Source organism: Labeo rohita, chromosome 2, assembly GCF_022985175.1.
Source record: "Labeo rohita strain BAU-BD-2019 chromosome 2, IGBB_LRoh.1.0, whole genome shotgun sequence".
Taxonomy (NCBI): domain Eukaryota; kingdom Metazoa; phylum Chordata; class Actinopteri; order Cypriniformes; family Cyprinidae; genus Labeo; species Labeo rohita.
In genome coordinates this window covers 26,465,814-26,483,827 of record NC_066870.1, presented here as the reverse complement: position 1 = coordinate 26,483,827, position 18,014 = coordinate 26,465,814, and the positions used below count along the sequence as shown (strand labels likewise).

The following is an 18,014-nucleotide window of genomic DNA, read 5'->3' as shown; positions in this document are numbered from 1 at the left end:
ACATCTTTAACATTTACAAGCACAAAACTCATGCGTCAGTTTTTATGCATTTCATAATTAAAAAGGCCTACATTCTTATTAGGCTTAGTAAACAGGTACAAACTCAATCTTTCTGCTTCTGTTAGGACAGTGAATGGAAATCAAACTCCCACTGGATACTCTTTCAATATACTGTGCTTAAAAAGGTATTATGTTAGATTAACAGTCCGCTAGACTATTAGCTGGCTCACTAAATAATAACTATGTCTTTTTAACTGCCACAGGGTACAGTCTACTCTTAAACTGTCCTGACTGCATTTTCAGAGCTTTGAAAGGCCTATTTCAGATGAGAACTGCAGGGCTTTATGATTAAGGCTGGCTCACTCTGATCCGGTGCCAAGTGCCAAATTTGCCTGGAGGTGCAGATCCACCTACAGCATCTAACACATAGGGCTTACTCAAAGAAGCAGAACACATCCCACTGAAGCCTGTATTTGCAGTTGTGCATGCTACAATAATACCAATGGAATACACAGTGGAATTACACTGAAAGGAGTATTTTAAAAAGATAGTCCACCCAATATTTAGGGGTTCAAGTGCGTAGAAAGTACAAAATCGCTCATAACTCCCAAACTGTTTGTTGTAAGCTTAAGTGTTTTATGTCGTCGGAATCCTTGGCTCAAGCCGAACAAAACACAGATTTGTTTGTCACCCTGGTGAAATTTTCAGGTATTTTGCATTTTAAAAAAAAACTACTTTTGCAAACTAGTCCTAGGTTTTTCGCCCGATCGGAACCAAACCACTGCAGGATTACACTTTTTCTGGATCAAGTGAATATATTATTCTCTGGAGAGTGAATATCAGTAATAATCAAAAAGAAATTGAACTTTCGACTCTCTGTCACAAAGGGATGACAAAATGTTCGAAAATTGCAGGGCCGCCTTTAATAAAACAGCTATAACTTTTGAACGGAATGAGATATCATCCCCAAACTCACAACGCATATGTAAGAGCTCAATCTGAGGTCACGTAAAAATGTTGTGGCGCTTGGGCACTGTAAGAGGGGAAAAACCTAGGACGGCCACAACTACGCAACCGTTTGTCCTGTACAAAATGCCAAAAGTGGCTGTATGGACATCTGCATATCTCAGAAATCAAGGTTATTGGAGGCCGATCGGAACGAAACTCGGTGGGCCTTTTTTACTCATTGCCCTAAAGGTCTGTGGGAAATTTGAAAGATATCAGCCACTGGGTGGCGATATCGCATTTTTCAAGGGTGTAAATTATTGTATATTGTGCAGTTTTCCACACATGCGCACAATATTCGTATCATACTAAAGACTTTTGCGTCTAGAACCACTGCTGTCAAACCATTTGTTAAATGATTGAAAAAATGTAAAAAACCTACTTATGCGAACTAGTCCTGCAATACAATTCTCTGGACTCTCTAGGCCAATAATTATTAAAAAAAAATGTTGGAATTTATCCTTTGGGAGGCTATAACGGGGTCGTTTAGAAAAGGGGCCTGTCTAAATACACCCAAAGCCTATAAAGCCTAAACGAAAACTCAAAACTTCATAAAACCTGTTGAGTACATGCAACATGTGATTCTAAACAAGCATGCAACGTTTTAGGGAAATCAGACCACAGCTGGCGCTATAACAGTCATAAATGTCATATTTCTTAATATTTCTACCTGTATATGCCAAAAATTCTTTTTTAAATCATTGATTAAAAATGTGGTTACAGGCTTGCTAAATAACATGTTATGTCTTTTTTCATATGTGCTTAAATACCTTAAAGTGCTTTAACCCCCGGTAATCGCTGCTTGCGGCTATATTAACATTTTGTTATTGTTTATTCATCCTCATACTGTTATAAACCTGTATGACTTTCATCTGTGGAACATAATATTAGATATTTTGAGAAATGTTTTGAGAAATCTCTTTCATACAATGGAAATACATGGTAAACAGAACTGTTTGGTTGAAAATATCTTCTTTTATATTCCACAGAAGAAAGTCACACATGATTGGCAGCACATGAAGGTGAGCAAAAGTTGACAGAGGTTTCATTTTTAAATAAAAGGTCTCTTAAAATATTAATTCTGTCACCATAATTAATCATTTCTTGTAAATAATCCAACAGTATAATCTTTGATCATCTGTACCAGCAGTTACAAAAAAACGTGTGAATGCTGCTAAATCATGCAGAGAATGAGTTAGTAAGCAGGAAAGAGCGCAATATTTTTTTAAATGTTTTATTTTTTAAATAAGGTTAATAAGGGATAAAGATACATACAAGCAGTAGTATTTAGCCTAATATTTCACTTACCTGACCGGAAATGATAAGAACAAACACAATGTTGTCAAGAATCTTACCCTGGAAATCCTGGTTCAGTTTGGCCAACCACAAATGCCTTTTGATCCTCAGACAGTTTTTTGCACCCTTCTCCTTGATTTGTTATAACTTTTGGCAGTCTATAGTACTCCAAATGTTTTTCCGGGTCCGACAGATTAGTACAGTCTAAAACATGACAATAATTGACCATTTTAAGCAGTATTAATCAGCAAAATATGCAAGTTTCGGTCAGTTCAGTGGCATTGTTTAATACACTCAGTGCCGCCAATATGATGATGCTACAGTGCTAGAAATAGAAGTTTGTTGTCTCCTGGTATTGCTACTCTACTACTAGTAGTATTTAATCAACAGTCAGGCCTATTAGAGAAACTGAAAAAGGACTGGATTACTTAGGCTACTAGTATTTAATAATAATATAAAAAATACTGCTAAACAGATAGCAGTTAGCCTAAATGTTAACAACAGTGCTTGTAAAGAAAATAAAGTAAAGAAAAATGGAAAAAATATAGAAGAAAGATACTAAACTAGTCAAAATAAATCTCAAAAGAAAGACTAAACAGCGTTTATATAACCTGAACCGAAAATTGTCTCAAAATACTGCAGTCAGCAAACAAAACAAAACAGATTTTATGTTAACAAAATAGGAAAACATTGAAACATATTTTGTTTTTCTGTTGTCGCCCTGTGTATAGTACTGTGTTTGCGTATGTGCACGGTATGAACAGACATTGTGCGCCAGCGCCCTCTTGGGTCAGCAGGCGTTACTGCGCGCTGCGGTGCAAGACGGGCTCGGGCTCGGTGCGCCCAAATGTGTTGGCTTATGAAGACTGGGTCGATGAACCGCTGCGTAAAGTGTCCTTCCTAGACCGCTCGACAGCTCAAAACCTGAAAAATCCCATCGAGCAGCGAAACAGTTCGCCGACGGACGCAACCAAACGCGTTGGCACCCGATGAGGGTGGAGAGGGCAGAGCTGGCGAAACTGATTGGTTTTCGATTTTAACGAAGAGCCGCCTTATTTGACTCAGAACCGACTCAGCTTTTTCCCAAGAGAGAAAAGCAAGTTTGTGTGCGAGAACGCTGTCACCAGTGGTGGGGGGACTGACTGGGTGGACACTGGTGCACGGAGGGGGTGGTGTTTGTTTGGTAGGGGGGGTAACAATCTGCGCGAACCTGGCCCTTTAAATTACCTCCACAATCACTGTAGACGAGGTGAGTATACAACAAGCTCTTATTTTCTTCCTTCCTTCAGGTTTGTAATCGAGCATCCGTTCGCTTTGCCGAAACGCCTGTGTTTTTCAATGCGTTTGCGTTAGGCAGGGCGTGCGGCGAGGCGCTCCACTCCACCGGTGTCACGAATCCGAAACCGCTTGAATTTTCCGAGCCTTGTCCGGTGGGGTGGGGAGTGGGCTTCTTATCAATACCATTTAGTAAATTGTGCATGTTATATGTCTGCTTTGAGGAGAAAATACGCAAGGCCAAGATTGGCATTTGGTGTTTGCGTGAATCAAGCTTTGCTCTCTGGCTCAAACTAAAGCTTTACAGGCGAGAAGCAGCAGCAGCAGCTTTCCTGCGCCTCCTGTCAACACCTTTACGCCTTATATGTTATCTTATTCTGTGGCTGATATTTAAAGCGCCGGGTCGTTGTGGGCTCGTACGTTGTATACATCGTTTGATGGGGTGTTCAGAGCTATAGGCAGGGAGGCGTACTTCGCGTACCGTTTGTCAAAATGCCCGCATTGTCTTTCCATCAGTGTGAGCAAGGCCTACCAACAGCAACAGAGCTCTGGAGCAAAATGCTGTGCGTTGTAGCAGATATGCAACAGACTGCACTTCTGCATCGTTTTGGGCTGATTTATTGTGACGATGTCATGATAAAATATTGTCTGAATGCAGTAATACAGCTCAAGAACTGCCGAGCAGCTTCAGTATCAGCTCCAGAGGCCTGCTTTTGCTCACATTCATGCTGTAGTTTACTTATAGGCTTGTGCACAATTCCTAGGCATGTACATTTATTTTCTATAGGACTTTGTGGATCTTGGTTCATAGCAACTCTACAGAATATCTAGTGAGCAATCCACTGGGGCAAAGGAACAGAAAACTGTATAAGATGTTTAGATAAACGAGGGGAAAAACCTTGAGAAGAACCAGACTCGACACGGGGAGCCCAGCCTTCTTTGGCAAGACTGTTACAATAAATCTGGATATGCCAAATATCATCTAGTTACTAGTCACATTTAGTCACATTTCGATAATGTAAAGATAATGGTCTTTTAAGTCTGTTTTTTTTTTAAATAACTTGGGAAATGAAGACTGTGGTCAGTGAAGCATCTGTAAAAAAATAAAATAAAAAATTGTATATTATTATTATTATTATTATTATTTTATTTAGTGTTTAAAATTTATTCTATTACTATATTTAATAGTATTTTATTTTATTATAGTATTAAATACACTACCAGTAAAAAGTTTTTGAACAGTAAGAGTTTTAAAGTCTCTTCTGTTCACCAAGCCTGCATTTATTTGTTTCAAAATACAGCAAAAGCAGTAATATTGTGAAATATTTTACATTTTCATCATCATTACTCAAGTCTTCAGTGTCACATGATCCTCCAACAATCTAATCTAATCATTCTATTATGCTAATTTGCTGCTAACAATAAACATTTATTATTATTATTAGCAGTATTTAAACTGTACTTTTTTTTTCAGGATTCTATGATGAATAGAAAGATCCGTTTATCTGAAATAAAAAGCTTTTGTAACATTATACACCATACTATTCAAAAGCTTGGAGTCAGTATTATTATTTTATTTCTTTATTTTTTTGATCAATTTAAACTGATGCTTTAAATTGATCAAAAGTGATGATGAAGACATCTTTCAGATAAATTCTGTTCTTAAACTAAAAAAAAAAAACGTTTTCAGCATAATAATAATAAATATTTTTTAAACAGCAAATTGGCATATTAGAATGATTTCTGAAGTGACTGAAGACTGGAGTAATGATGCTAAAAATTCTGCTTTGAAATCACAGGATTGAATTCCATTTTAAAATATATTCAAATAGAAAACAGTTATATTAAATAATAAATTGTACTGTTTTTGCTGTAATTAAATAGAGACTTATTAAAAAAAAAACATTAAAAATCGTACTGTTCAAAAACTTTTGACTTGTAGTGTATATAATTTTGTCCATAATTTGTAGTTTTATATTTGTTGTTAATAGAACAATACAGCTAGAAATGTATAAAAACTTAACCATACCTGTTTGAGTATGCCTCTTGTTGTTGCCTAAAGAAAAACATATTTTTACACTCATTATGTCTCTAGAGGTCTGTATTATAATGTGCGTTTTGTTATACATGCCAAGAAATTTTATTTCTGTTGTCATAGTTCTCCTTTATAGGAAAACCTCTGAGTGGGTTTAAATAACTAGGTTGTACAGAAAGAGCAAGTAGATTCAACAAATAAAGTATTTGATTTGCTCTGGTCTGTGGAACGTACTACTTTTGGAGAGCTGATGGATCGCTCCTGTTTACCTATTATAGAAAGTGACCTCATGGTGAGCCATTATCACGGTTTTGGCAACATTACCATACTGAGCCACAGAATTCACAGTGTGCTAGTACACAGTGCACCGGGGTCTGGTTAGATTTACTACAAAAGTGCAACCGGCCATGTTGTGTTGATGTACCTAATGCTGTATACTCACCTGACATATCCTAGTTCAGGTCTGTTATATGTCACATTGTCTAGTGCAGGTGCAAGTACCACCTCCCCCTCCCTTGACTGTACAAAACATAATAATATGAAAGCATGTGGCCATATTGGCTTTGTTTTCATTAAACACTCATGCTTTAATGTCTACTTTATAATTTAGTCGTGTGTGTGACTGTATGCTTATAGACATATATGATTTAGTGTTATATTGATTGTATATATTGTTGAATTACCAATTATACAGAGTTTAAAATCAGTTAATCAGATGGCTTGAATCGACCTATATTTTTCCCGTGCGAATGCTTCCAGGGACACGAATATAATTACATCTGGACTTGCTCCTGTGCACTAATTACAGCACCAGCTCGCTCAATACACTTATTCCATAGGACCCCTAATTAAAAAATACATTTCTTTTCCACAGTACATACATTTTCTGTATACAGTAACAGATGGTTGGCGAAATGCGGAAGGTGGCCACTTTGTTTTGCTTGGCTGGGATCATACTCAGAGCTCCATTGAATGAGATGAGATTAATTATTCATAGGTTTTGATTTTGCCGCCTCACATCTTGCTCATTCTGTTGTGGTTTGCCTGGTTGGAAATGTTTGTTTTGACAACATGAATAATGGTTATAGCTGTAACGCACATTATTTCACCATCTCGTGTACAACTTCGAAACCGTATGAAAGTGCTGCCAGTTATGATTAGACTATAAATATGCAGGGTTATTTTATTTTTAATGCAGTGGTGCATATTTATAGGATTGATTTATTGTGAAATGTTTAACTAGTAATACAAAAGTCTGTTAGGCTAGTATATTTATTTTAGTATATTTATATGTAAATGTTTTTTTTTCATAATGCTATGGGGATGTAATAAAAGACAATGATATTCAAACATCAAATGGTGTTAAAGAGCAAGAATTAAGGTTTTGACAGTTATGATCCTATGTATGGTTTACCAATTCTCAGTCAGTACCCCAAGTGAAAATAGGGTAGAATTTACAGTATGTGTACTCTTGTTTGGCTAAAGCCTGTCTGAGCATATTTTCATGTCATGATTAGAAAGGGATAAAAACAAAACCTCGCAGATGGTGGTAAGGCGGATTAATTCTGCATAGCTACTAAAAGTAGATTAAAATTGCAATAATGCTAATTCTGACCTAATCTGTATATGAATTATGTTAGTGGCCTTGCATCAGTACACTGCCCCCTGGTGATCAAATTGATTAATTTTTTTCCCCTAATGTATCACTCACTGATCTTTTATGGCTTGACATTTTTGTGACTTTATGACTTTAAATTAAAATATACCTCTTATAGCAATACCTATTTTTATTTCCAGATAAGATGTAATTTTATTATGCAGTAAAGTTATGCAGGGACCACTGAAAACTGAAATAAGTGAATAGCACATTGCTTGAATGTTTATTTCGTCTGATAAATGATTTGTGCCTTGTGTTTGTGTTTTCTAGACAAGCGAAGTTGCCTGCAGGTCCCTGAGCCAACTTTAGTCTCCAGCCTCTCCATCATCCAGGTAGGAAACGTCCAAATACAAGTAATACCGATCTGAATATGAATGCAAATGTTTATGTTTATACTTAGTTGGCTGGGAATTTTACATTCAGGCCTACAGGTTATCTGATGCAGCATGACCACTTTTGACCACATGGGGGTGTGAAAGTAACAGTATTCCTCTGATTCATGCATATACTCTTTGCAGGCTGCAATGAGCTGTATCCATAGCAACCACCCAGGTCCACAGTTCAGTTTTGTTAATAGAGACAGATGAGGCCTCCTTGTGGTTCAGTGCTGATATATACACAGTTGATGTGTACATGCTTCAAAATTGCAAATTGCTTGTAATTGACATGTTGTTTGGACATTTGATAAAAGATGTGTTTTTTTCTTTGTTTAGAAATCAAACAAGGAGTTACAATATTTTTATTTATTTATTTTTTTGATTGTATGATGTTAAAGGGATAGTTCACCCAAAAAATCCTGAAAATCCTGTCATGAATTACTTACCTGTGACAATACTTTTTGTGTGCAAAAAACCCCCAAAATAACGACTTTATTCAACAATTTCTTCTCTTTCGCATCAGTCTTTCAGGAAAGTCTTTGATGCATGTTCACTTGAGTACCACAATGTATGTGTGTGTATTCCTCTTCTTATAAACAAAGTGCAGTGCATCTGGATTTTATGTCAGATATCATGCAGATAGCATGTGTGGTACTCTTGTGACTGACATGAAAGAGAAGAAATTGTTGAATAAAGTTAATTAATGACAGAATTTTCATTTTTAGGTGAACTATCCCTTTAATGATACTTCATCTACATTGTTTGTAGATATAACTGAAAGTTTTTATTTGTAATATATTATGTAGTATTTGTAAAATTCCTTTATAGCTGTAGGCTTTACTTGGATTTATGTGTTTATTTGTTCTGGCTTTATTTGTTCTAGAGAAATGAAATAATCTAAGCGAACCACTAAAGGTGGTGTGTGGGTGTCTGTGTGCGTGTGTGTATCTGAAACTCTCACAAAGTGGTTTTATATATATTATTTTCATTATGTGCAACTATTACAGAAGGTTCAAATGCGCACTGATGTTCCAGAAGGAAAAACAATGCATTAACAGCATGAAGAGAGGGGTGTATACTTTTGAACAGAATGGAGATGTGTAGATTTTTCTTATTTTGCCTAATTTTTTTTTTCATTTTGTACTGCCCTTTAGAAGCTACAGAAGATACTTACATGTTTCCTGGAAGACAAAAGTTAAATTTACCCTGATCTTCAAATTCAAACGGTTTTCACCCCCAGGCTCTTTCAGTATTGTTTTTTCCTTCTGAAGCATCAGTGAGCATTTGACCTTGTGTAATAGTTGCATATTAGTCCCTAAGTTGTCCTCAGTGTGAAAAGATGGATCTCAAAATCATGCAGTCATTGATGGAAAGGGTTCAAATAGACAAAAATGCTGAAAAACCAAAGAATTTCTGAGACTTGAAGGATTTTACTGAAGAACAGTGGGCAGTTTAACTGTTTGGAACAAACAAGGGATTCACGAACAACTATCACTAAATAAAAAAAAAAAACACAGCTGTGGATCATTCCGGTAACAACCCAGTATTAAAAATCAAACTTTTAAACGGGGTAATTTTTATGAATTCAATGATTATTTTCTCTTGTGGACTATACCTCTTTTAGGTGAAATATATAATTCAGGTCAGGACTAAATAAAAAAATAACATGCATTTTTTATGATCCCTCTTATTTTGGTCAAATAATTAACATTTTGCAGATTCTGCAAGGTGTAAACTTTTGACCTCCACTGTAGTAGATTCCAAGAGTCATTTTGAAAATCTGTGATTCAAAATTTAATTTAAACCTGGAAATTATTTGAAATGGAAGATACGAGGTCATAGCAAACACTGAAAATTGACTGAAATGTTCAGTTTAGCTGATAAGATAAAAATATAACATATATATATATATTTGCACTTGTAAGCTCAAAGCATTTTTGCAATATGTTACTTTTATAAAAATACATCAACTGAGTACACTAGTCATATATAAGTGCCATACATACTCTACACCACAGAGTGGCAGTATAAGACTTCACTACAGAGGCTTTGCTTTTGTTTTCCACTGCGATTCCATCTCTAGTTACATTCTGCTCAGTCTAGACGGGACGAAACCCCTGACCAGATTCTTGCTGCCTTGCGTCAGCTGACTGACTCAGACAGTGGGGGGAAAGTATGGGGTCTTGTTTGGAAAAACATGCTTCTGGGAAAACACCTTCCAATACTTCAGTCTGATTTTTACACAAACACAGTGTCTGGTTTTATCTAGAGATCATTTTTTCAGGCAGATAGGGACTGTGCTCATTTCTGTTTTTGCCATACACTCCCTAGAAGCCAGCCTGTCAGTGACTGATAGACAGTCATGCATGTCTTGCACTGACTTTTAGACTAAACAATAAGATGTTGGATAATTCTGTATGTAACACATTACGTAGCTAACATGTGACATCATTTCCTGAAATAATCAATGCGGTACATTTCATTTTTAGCTTTGAAGTGCTAAAAATATGAAAAAGCCAGTGCTGAAAATAGCTACAGAGCATGTGATAGATTTTGTTTGATGTGATGTTTTGCAAGCTAAAGAAGGTTGTTATTCAACAGATGTATGTGTGGTCTGTAGTTCAATACCCCACACTTAAGTCCTTTACTCCGTCTGTGTTGTGAAAGAGCTGAACGTGTTATGAAAGGCTTGGTGAGATAGAAGCTTCAAAAGTGCCCGGGTCATGATGACTATGCTATTTGTGTAGTGAGCTTTTGAAAATGTGAGTCAGCAGCTCAGCTTTTCTCCAGTTCTCAGCAGAGTGGATGCAAAATTTCAACTAACTGACATTCACATTTGATATTCTTCAAGTACATGACAGGTGCCTGTAGGTGTTGCATAAACAATCTGCCTTCCTCAAAGAGACGGTTGATCCCTTGGGATTGCACTTGTCTTGTAACAGCTTATATCACTTCTCCGAAGGTCCACATGGCAGGATTATGTAGCAGCTTTTATAGCGTGCTATATAATATGCTTGCACCTAAGACAAGTGCTGGAGATGCAAGCTTTACCCAAAAATAATGTGTGTGATTTGGACTCTGTGGCCTCTTCACGAGCTCCTCGGCATTCAGAAATCCCTATTCAGCTCGACTGTTGGCCGCATTCCTGCCGCTCTTTGCTCGCTTTCGTTTTTGTCGTTGAAAAAGGAATGTCACGTGGGAGAAAGTGAGTAACGGTTGCTGATGCACTCCCTCCTTCTGCCTCTCCCTGTGCTGTGCTCACGTACTCCCCAGCATAAAGATCAGTCTCCCACTCTCACCTACATGTGTGGAGGGAGTGTGTGTGTGCGGCCCACTCTAGCCCATGCTTCACCACTGGGGGTGCAGTGCATTGCGCACTGACTACTTGCGCACTACCACCTCCATCAGTCCTCCTCCTCTTACTGTATATAGTATCTCATTTAATGCTGCTTTAGTAGGCTATAAATGCACATTTGCAAAGATCGTGTAGTTGCATTATTAAAATTAAGGATTATATAGTGTCACTTTCAGTTATATTATTACATTTGCATTTACATTTTGTGCATTTACATAAAACAACAGTAGAGGAACATAAGCAATGCGTGAGAGAGCCAACAATATTCATAAAATGTGTTTTGAATGTATTCAGTTTTGAATGTATTCAAAATATAGCAATAATAATAATACTAATAACACTATAACAATAAATATTATAATTAGTATGATTAAATGTATAATTATACAAAGAATTACTATAAAACATTTATTGTTAGAAAATGCAAAAATTATTTGTATTTAATGCTGTTTTAGTAGGCAATTTTCAGATATCCTGAAGTTGCATTATTAATACTAAGATTTATATAGTTTTACTTTTAATTATATTACATTTGTATTTCCTATTACAATTATTATTATTATTATTATTATTATTATTATTACATTTTTATATTTGATTATAATAATAAATATAACAGCATATAGCAATAATAATATTAATAGTAATAATAAATATTGTAATTATTGTATGATTAAATATATAATTATATAATTATTATATAATATATATAATTATATAATTACTTACTATAAAACATTTATTTTTGGAAAATGTAAAAAAATAAAAATAATCGTATTTTAGTAGGCTATATGCACATTTGCAGAAATCTTGAAGTTGCATTAATGATAAAATATAAATAAATAAATAAATAAATAAATACAAATATGAAATTTTATAATAGTAGTTATTGTGATTATTATTATTGTTATTATTATTATTAAATATATAATTATGTAAATAATAATTACAATAATAATATTAATTGCGCATTTACCTAAAATGACAGAGAATTATTTATACAATTTATTACAGAGCTAATAATACTCAAAATAATACATTTTGTAATAATAATAATAATAATAATAATAAAATAATAATGATAATAATATTCATAATAACAGTAAATATACTTAATATATGATTAAATATATAATTATATAAATAATAATTACTAAAACATTTATTGTTGAAAAAAAAAAAAACATTATTTAATGTAGTTTAAATAGGCTATATGCACATTTGCAGGGATCCTGAGGATCTATATAGTGTCACTTTCAATTATATTACATTTGCATTTACATTACATTTTGAGCATATACCTAAAACAACAGTAGAGGAACATAAGCAGTTTGTTACAGTAAAATAATAATAATAAATAAAATCTGAAATTATATAGTAATAATAATAATAAATATTACAATTATTACATGAATAAATGTATAATTATCTAAAAAATTACTATAAAACATTTATTGTTGGAAAATGTCACAGAGACAACAATATTCATTTTTTTTCACGAGCATAAACAACACATTTTGTAAAATAATGATTAAATATAATAATAAAAAATAAAAATAATAGAATTATATAATATATAATATATTAAACAATAATTACTATAAAATACTTACTTAAAACACACACACACAATGTATAGTAAGCAGTATGCACCTCTTCCAATAAAATGTTACAGCAAACACTTTGAAAAGTAATTAAATATTTTCCTTATAACTTGCCCTGAGCTCTGTTTGCATTGCCAAATATATTTGCATGAAAGTTTTCATCCATGTCTGTGCTAGACTGGTGGTTAGAGGGTAGACATGTTTTGAATGTAAGTTCCAGTAAACTACTGAAGCGCTGCAGGAATGCTCTTCTTATTTGTAACTCGCCTCTTATTGGAATTTTAATGATTCTTCCTTGGAAAATCAAAGGTTTTTTTTTTTTTTTTTGGTTGATTTGCATTGCACACTGAATGGAATTGTCCTAGAAGCGTATTATATGTTCAAAGCTGATTACATCTAGAACATAACAAACCCCTTATTCTGTTTTTCTTTCCATGTTCTAGCTGATCTGATAACACAATCAAGGATCTGAGCGTCTTGTCTGGTGTACTAGCAGTAAGCTACTGTCTGTCCTGCACTCTAAACCTTTGCTACGTTAGTCTACTGCAACATCAGTGAACTCAAAGTTCACAAGTATTCATGTTGCTATCTCTCACCTTTCCGAGTAAACCAGCTGTATAATGTGTCAGCTGATATCCAAATATAGATGCACAGGTTGTTTGTTAACATTTCACTGTTCATGTGAATTCTGAGCTGTTTTGCATTATGGCTGAATGCTGCGCGCACAGAGTATGTTTGGAATTGCATACTATTATATAGCTCGTTCTGCAGTATGTATACTGTGCATGGTATGCAATGATTCATGCATAAAATGCCTGGATGACAAAATGTGCAGTATACAACCATATGTTTTTATAAAAAAAGTAGTATGCAATATATACAGTAAGCAGTGTGATAGTTCGCCCAGCACAGGTGAATCTATTGTTGCAAAGGTTAATCTTGCAGGGAAATTTCCTCAGCCGTTGTGAATTTGAAATGGAGGTTAAAGATCGTCATAGAAGCTCTTATGAACAGTTTTTTTTTTCTCACATTTGAGGTGTTAAAAAAATGACACAGATGTGCTGTGCTGAGGCTAGTCATGCAGTGGGAGCATAACCCATGACCACTGGCACCCAAGACTCAACTTTGACCCGAGTCTGACACAAGTTGACCCTTCCCATGACTAGACGGGGGGGGGGAATCCTGGCTGCTCTTCCCCCCCACCCAGAGCGCAATCACGGGAACAGGGTGCTGCAGCTGACACCTGGCTGTTTTGCCACCAGCACAGCAAAACACTTTTCGGTCTTACAGCCAAACACTTGAAACAACAATCTCTGCCTGTCTTACATGAAATTACTAATTATTCTCCTTTTCTTTTCAAAACCCTTAAAGGCTTGGCAGATATTCAGGTAATAGTCTTGGCGTGGACTAGGCTGTCTGCTGGTGTTGGTGATAAATACAGTTTTCCTCTCGTACTTAAGCAAGTAGGTTAAGCTCCTGGAGCATGACCTAATTTTAGGGCTGTTGCATGCTCTGTAAACGTCCTGACCATGGGAACGATTTAAGAGAAGAGGTGCGGCTTCCCAACATTGAGTCCTGTCCTGCAAACCAAGGCCAAAGGTTTAGTGTTCAAACAAAACTGCTGGGGGAAAAACAGTTTTCACAGGTTTTGGTTTGATCTGCGTCTGCATGATTATGATTTATATTTTTCCCCTTGATATTGTGTTCTTCAGCATTAATTAAAATGATTAGAATTTGCATTTGAATGCATTTTAAATTACATTAAATTAAAATGAGTTATTTTAATTAAAGTGAAAATATGTGACCCTGGACTACAATTTTTTGAAAGTGAGATTTATACATCATCTGAAAAATGAATAAATAATCTCTCCATTGATGTATGGTTTGTTAAGACAATATTTGGCCAAGATATGACTATTTGAAAATCTGGAATCTGAGGGTGCAAAAAAAAAAAAAGTAAATATTGAGAAAAGCACCTTTAATGTTGTCCAAATAAAGTTCTTGGCAATGCATATTACTAATCAGAAAATAAGTTAAAATATTTTAAAATATCTTCATGAAACATGATCTTTACTTAATAATTTACTTATAATGATCATTTTTGTAGTTGTGCAGCTTTAGTTTGAGCAATGCAAAATATAGGCATGCTGGAAAAAGGATGTTTAATTTAAGACAGAATTGGTTTTTATGATGCATTTGAAAAACAACAACATTCTTGGCACCTGACCAGGCCTTTATAGGTAGTCATGCAATAGAGGAAGAAGGTCAAAGACAGTTTCTCATTTGTTTACGTACTTCAGGTCAAGGAAATATTTTGCATGCAAGAAGTGCATTGATTTTTTTTTTTTTTTTTCTGTTTTTTACCATTTACAGGAACAGTTCTCTTGACAGCCTTCGTTTGACTGCAACAACAACAAAAACACTTTGCACCCAGTCACCTGTCCCAATAACACACAGTTGAGGTCAAAAGTTGACATACACCTTGCAGAATCTGTAAAATGTGAATTATTTTACCAAAATAAGAGGGATCATACAAAATACATGTTATTTTTATTTAGTACTGACCTGAATAAGATATTTCACATAAAGGATGTTTACATATAGTCCACAAGAGAAAATAATTGTTGAATTTATAAAAATGATTCTGTTCGAAAGTTTACATACACTTGATTCTTAATACTCTGCTGTTACGTGTATGATCCACAGCTGTGTTTTTTTGTTATTTGTTTGGTGATGGCTGTTCACGAGTCTCTTGTTTGTCCTTCAGGTCCCACAAATTCTTCGGTTTTTCAGCATTTTTGTGTATTTGAACCTTTTCCAACAATGACTATACAGGGTTTGAAATGAACTTTTTTACTTGGTAGCACTGGTGCTCCCAAGTTCAAAAAGTTAGGAACACCAAATAAAATTTAGGAGCACCCAATGAATATTATGGAGCACCACAACTGCCAATTGAGAGGAACGGCCAGCAACATCCTGATGATTAATAGCTTCACCCGTCAAACCTGATCCTGAATTCTTCATCACACACTACTTTTTAGTAATGCACTGATCTTGATTCTTCATGGCCGATTCTGATTGCCAATGCTTTACAAACAAATGGGCTATTTTAAGCCTTAAGAAAGGGACAAGAATTTTACAAATAAATCCTAATCTAATCATGACAAATATATATTGCTGGGAAGGTCTAAGACTCCTAAATAAATATTTTACCACTCTTTTGTGTTACAAATTATGTAGGAAAAGTAATAGATTAATTTATGACAAGAATGCACCTCTAAAATCTACATCATAACAGGATGAACAGAATGAGGATGTTTACATTTTTCTTATTTTGCCTAAATATCATATTTTTTTCATTTAGTATTGCCCTTCAGAAGCTATAGAAGATACTTACATGTTTCCAAAAAGACAAAATAAGCTAAATTTACCCTGATCTTCAAATTCCAAAAGTTTTCACCTCCCGGCTCAGTGAGCATTTGTACCTTCTGAGTCCCTCAGTTGTCCTCAGTGTGAAAAGATGGATCTCAAATTTGTATTCAGGTTGGTACTAAATAAAAAATAACGTGCATTTTGTATGATCCCTCTTATTTGGGTAAAAATCATTAACATTTTGCAAATTCTGCTGGGTTTTTGTAAACTTTTGATTTTAACTGTATACAACTGGATCATCCTAGTAGTCTTTGCATGTAAACAGCCCTGGTAGCTCTACTATGCTAGAGAAGTCAGTTAACACTCTTTTCACTGAGGGTGGCTTGTTTGGGAAAGCAGGAGTGAGGTTTGACACCTGTGCAGCTGATATCTGCAGCAGCCCCTCTCAGCAGGGGTCCAACGAGGACCAGGTCAGAAATCCTCTGCCGTGCATGTGAACCGCCTGCTTTACGCAGTTTCACGGCAGAGGTGTGAAATGCCCTGCCGTATATCTCTCTAATGCCCTGCTGTTTTAGGTGGCGGCAGACGCTGAGAGCGGCCTCAGACCGACTCTAAACATACCGGCTCATTCTCTCTCTCCCCCTTGGTCACCATTTATAAAACCGTGTGACATTAGTGAATGGTCACTTTAATAAAGCTGCCTCCACTCCTGCCATAGTAATTATCAAGATTTGTCTCCATTACAAGTCATGAGCAATTGATTCCATGTGCTTCAGTTAGGAAACGTCTCTCTCGTACAATAATGACTTGTTCGACCCAAGAGGAGGCATTTTAATCATTGTGTGAATTATTCTTGACTACATGACATGTTGTTTGTTGGTCTGTGTACATGTGTGCATGAGATGGATGGTTTATGAAAAACAATGAACTACCGTAATAATGTTAATAAGCTTGCATCGCTGTTTTGCTTGTGTTTTATTTAATTGGAGTTGCCATTTAAAAGACACCATTAAACAAATGATGTAAAATGTTATAACATAATTACGTAAAATATTTTTCCTTTATCTTGATTCTACAGTAATTTTTTTTTTCATTCAGTGTGTGAATATTTTTATGATTTTTTTTTTTCTTCATAAAGTTTTTTAACATTAGGTGCAATCACTGCGCATCAGTGTTAGTTTAGTATTATTTACCATATTTTCTGGAATATAAGTGATTTTTTTTTTTTTTTTTTCTCTTCACAATGCAATTTTGACCTGATGCAACTTTTTTCCCTGGAAAATACGGTATATACTGTTAAAATATTATTTATTAACATTTTTAACTAGCTTTAATTTTAAGAGTTTTAGTAAAAATTTAGAAATTTTGATACGTGCTCATAATTTGCACTATATAGGGGATAGGGAACGATTTAGACAGTGTAAATATGCTTTCGACTGGGGTGAAAGAAGTCTGCTCAATCCGTAGCATGGAGCGGATCATACATGCGAGTCAGCGCGCACCATAAAATGTATCAGACCCATTTGAATTCTACACAGAATGATATATTTTATAGCAATAAAGAAGAGATTGTGGCTATCATACACTGTCAAATGCGGCTTTACCAATCTCAAGCTGTGATATAAATGAATGCTATTGGCTATTTAAAAAAGGGGGCAGGTCTGCTTGATATGTCCCACCCTGCCTTTCTGTTTTACATCAACACATAGAATAACACTGCGTGTTTCAAAGCACTTTTGTCGACCTTTAACCGTTTCTGAATTCTGGAATCTTCACATAGCTTGCATAATAATCATAACTGCTTCAATCACCAGTGCATGTTTACATTAGGAGAACGCTTTCCATTAGTGAATTCACTGTAGCTTTTCATTGCAACGACTGGGTCGAAATGCATTAAAGTTTATTTGTTTGTTCTCTCACGACCATGTTGTAGTCACTGAAGAGGCCTGTATTTATATTTGAAGAAGAAATGGAGAACATTAGTTGAACTGCCTGTTGTTTGTGTATATAGAGCTCAGAGGAGATGCGTATAATGTGC

General features: G+C 35.2%; 1 protein-coding gene across 1 annotated transcript in view; it reads left to right on the top strand.

Annotated features, from left to right (window-relative positions):
* Window positions 1-3,112: 3,112 nt before the first annotated feature.
* Window positions 3,113-18,014, top strand: part of gng7 (guanine nucleotide binding protein (G protein), gamma 7) — a 32,857-nt gene continuing 17,955 nt past the window's right edge. Inside the window, exons 1-2 of the mRNA XM_051134942.1 lie at window positions 3,113-3,550; window positions 7,539-7,600. The gene's annotated coding sequence lies outside the window, so the exon portion shown is untranslated. The remainder of the gene's footprint in view (window positions 3,551-7,538; window positions 7,601-18,014) is intronic.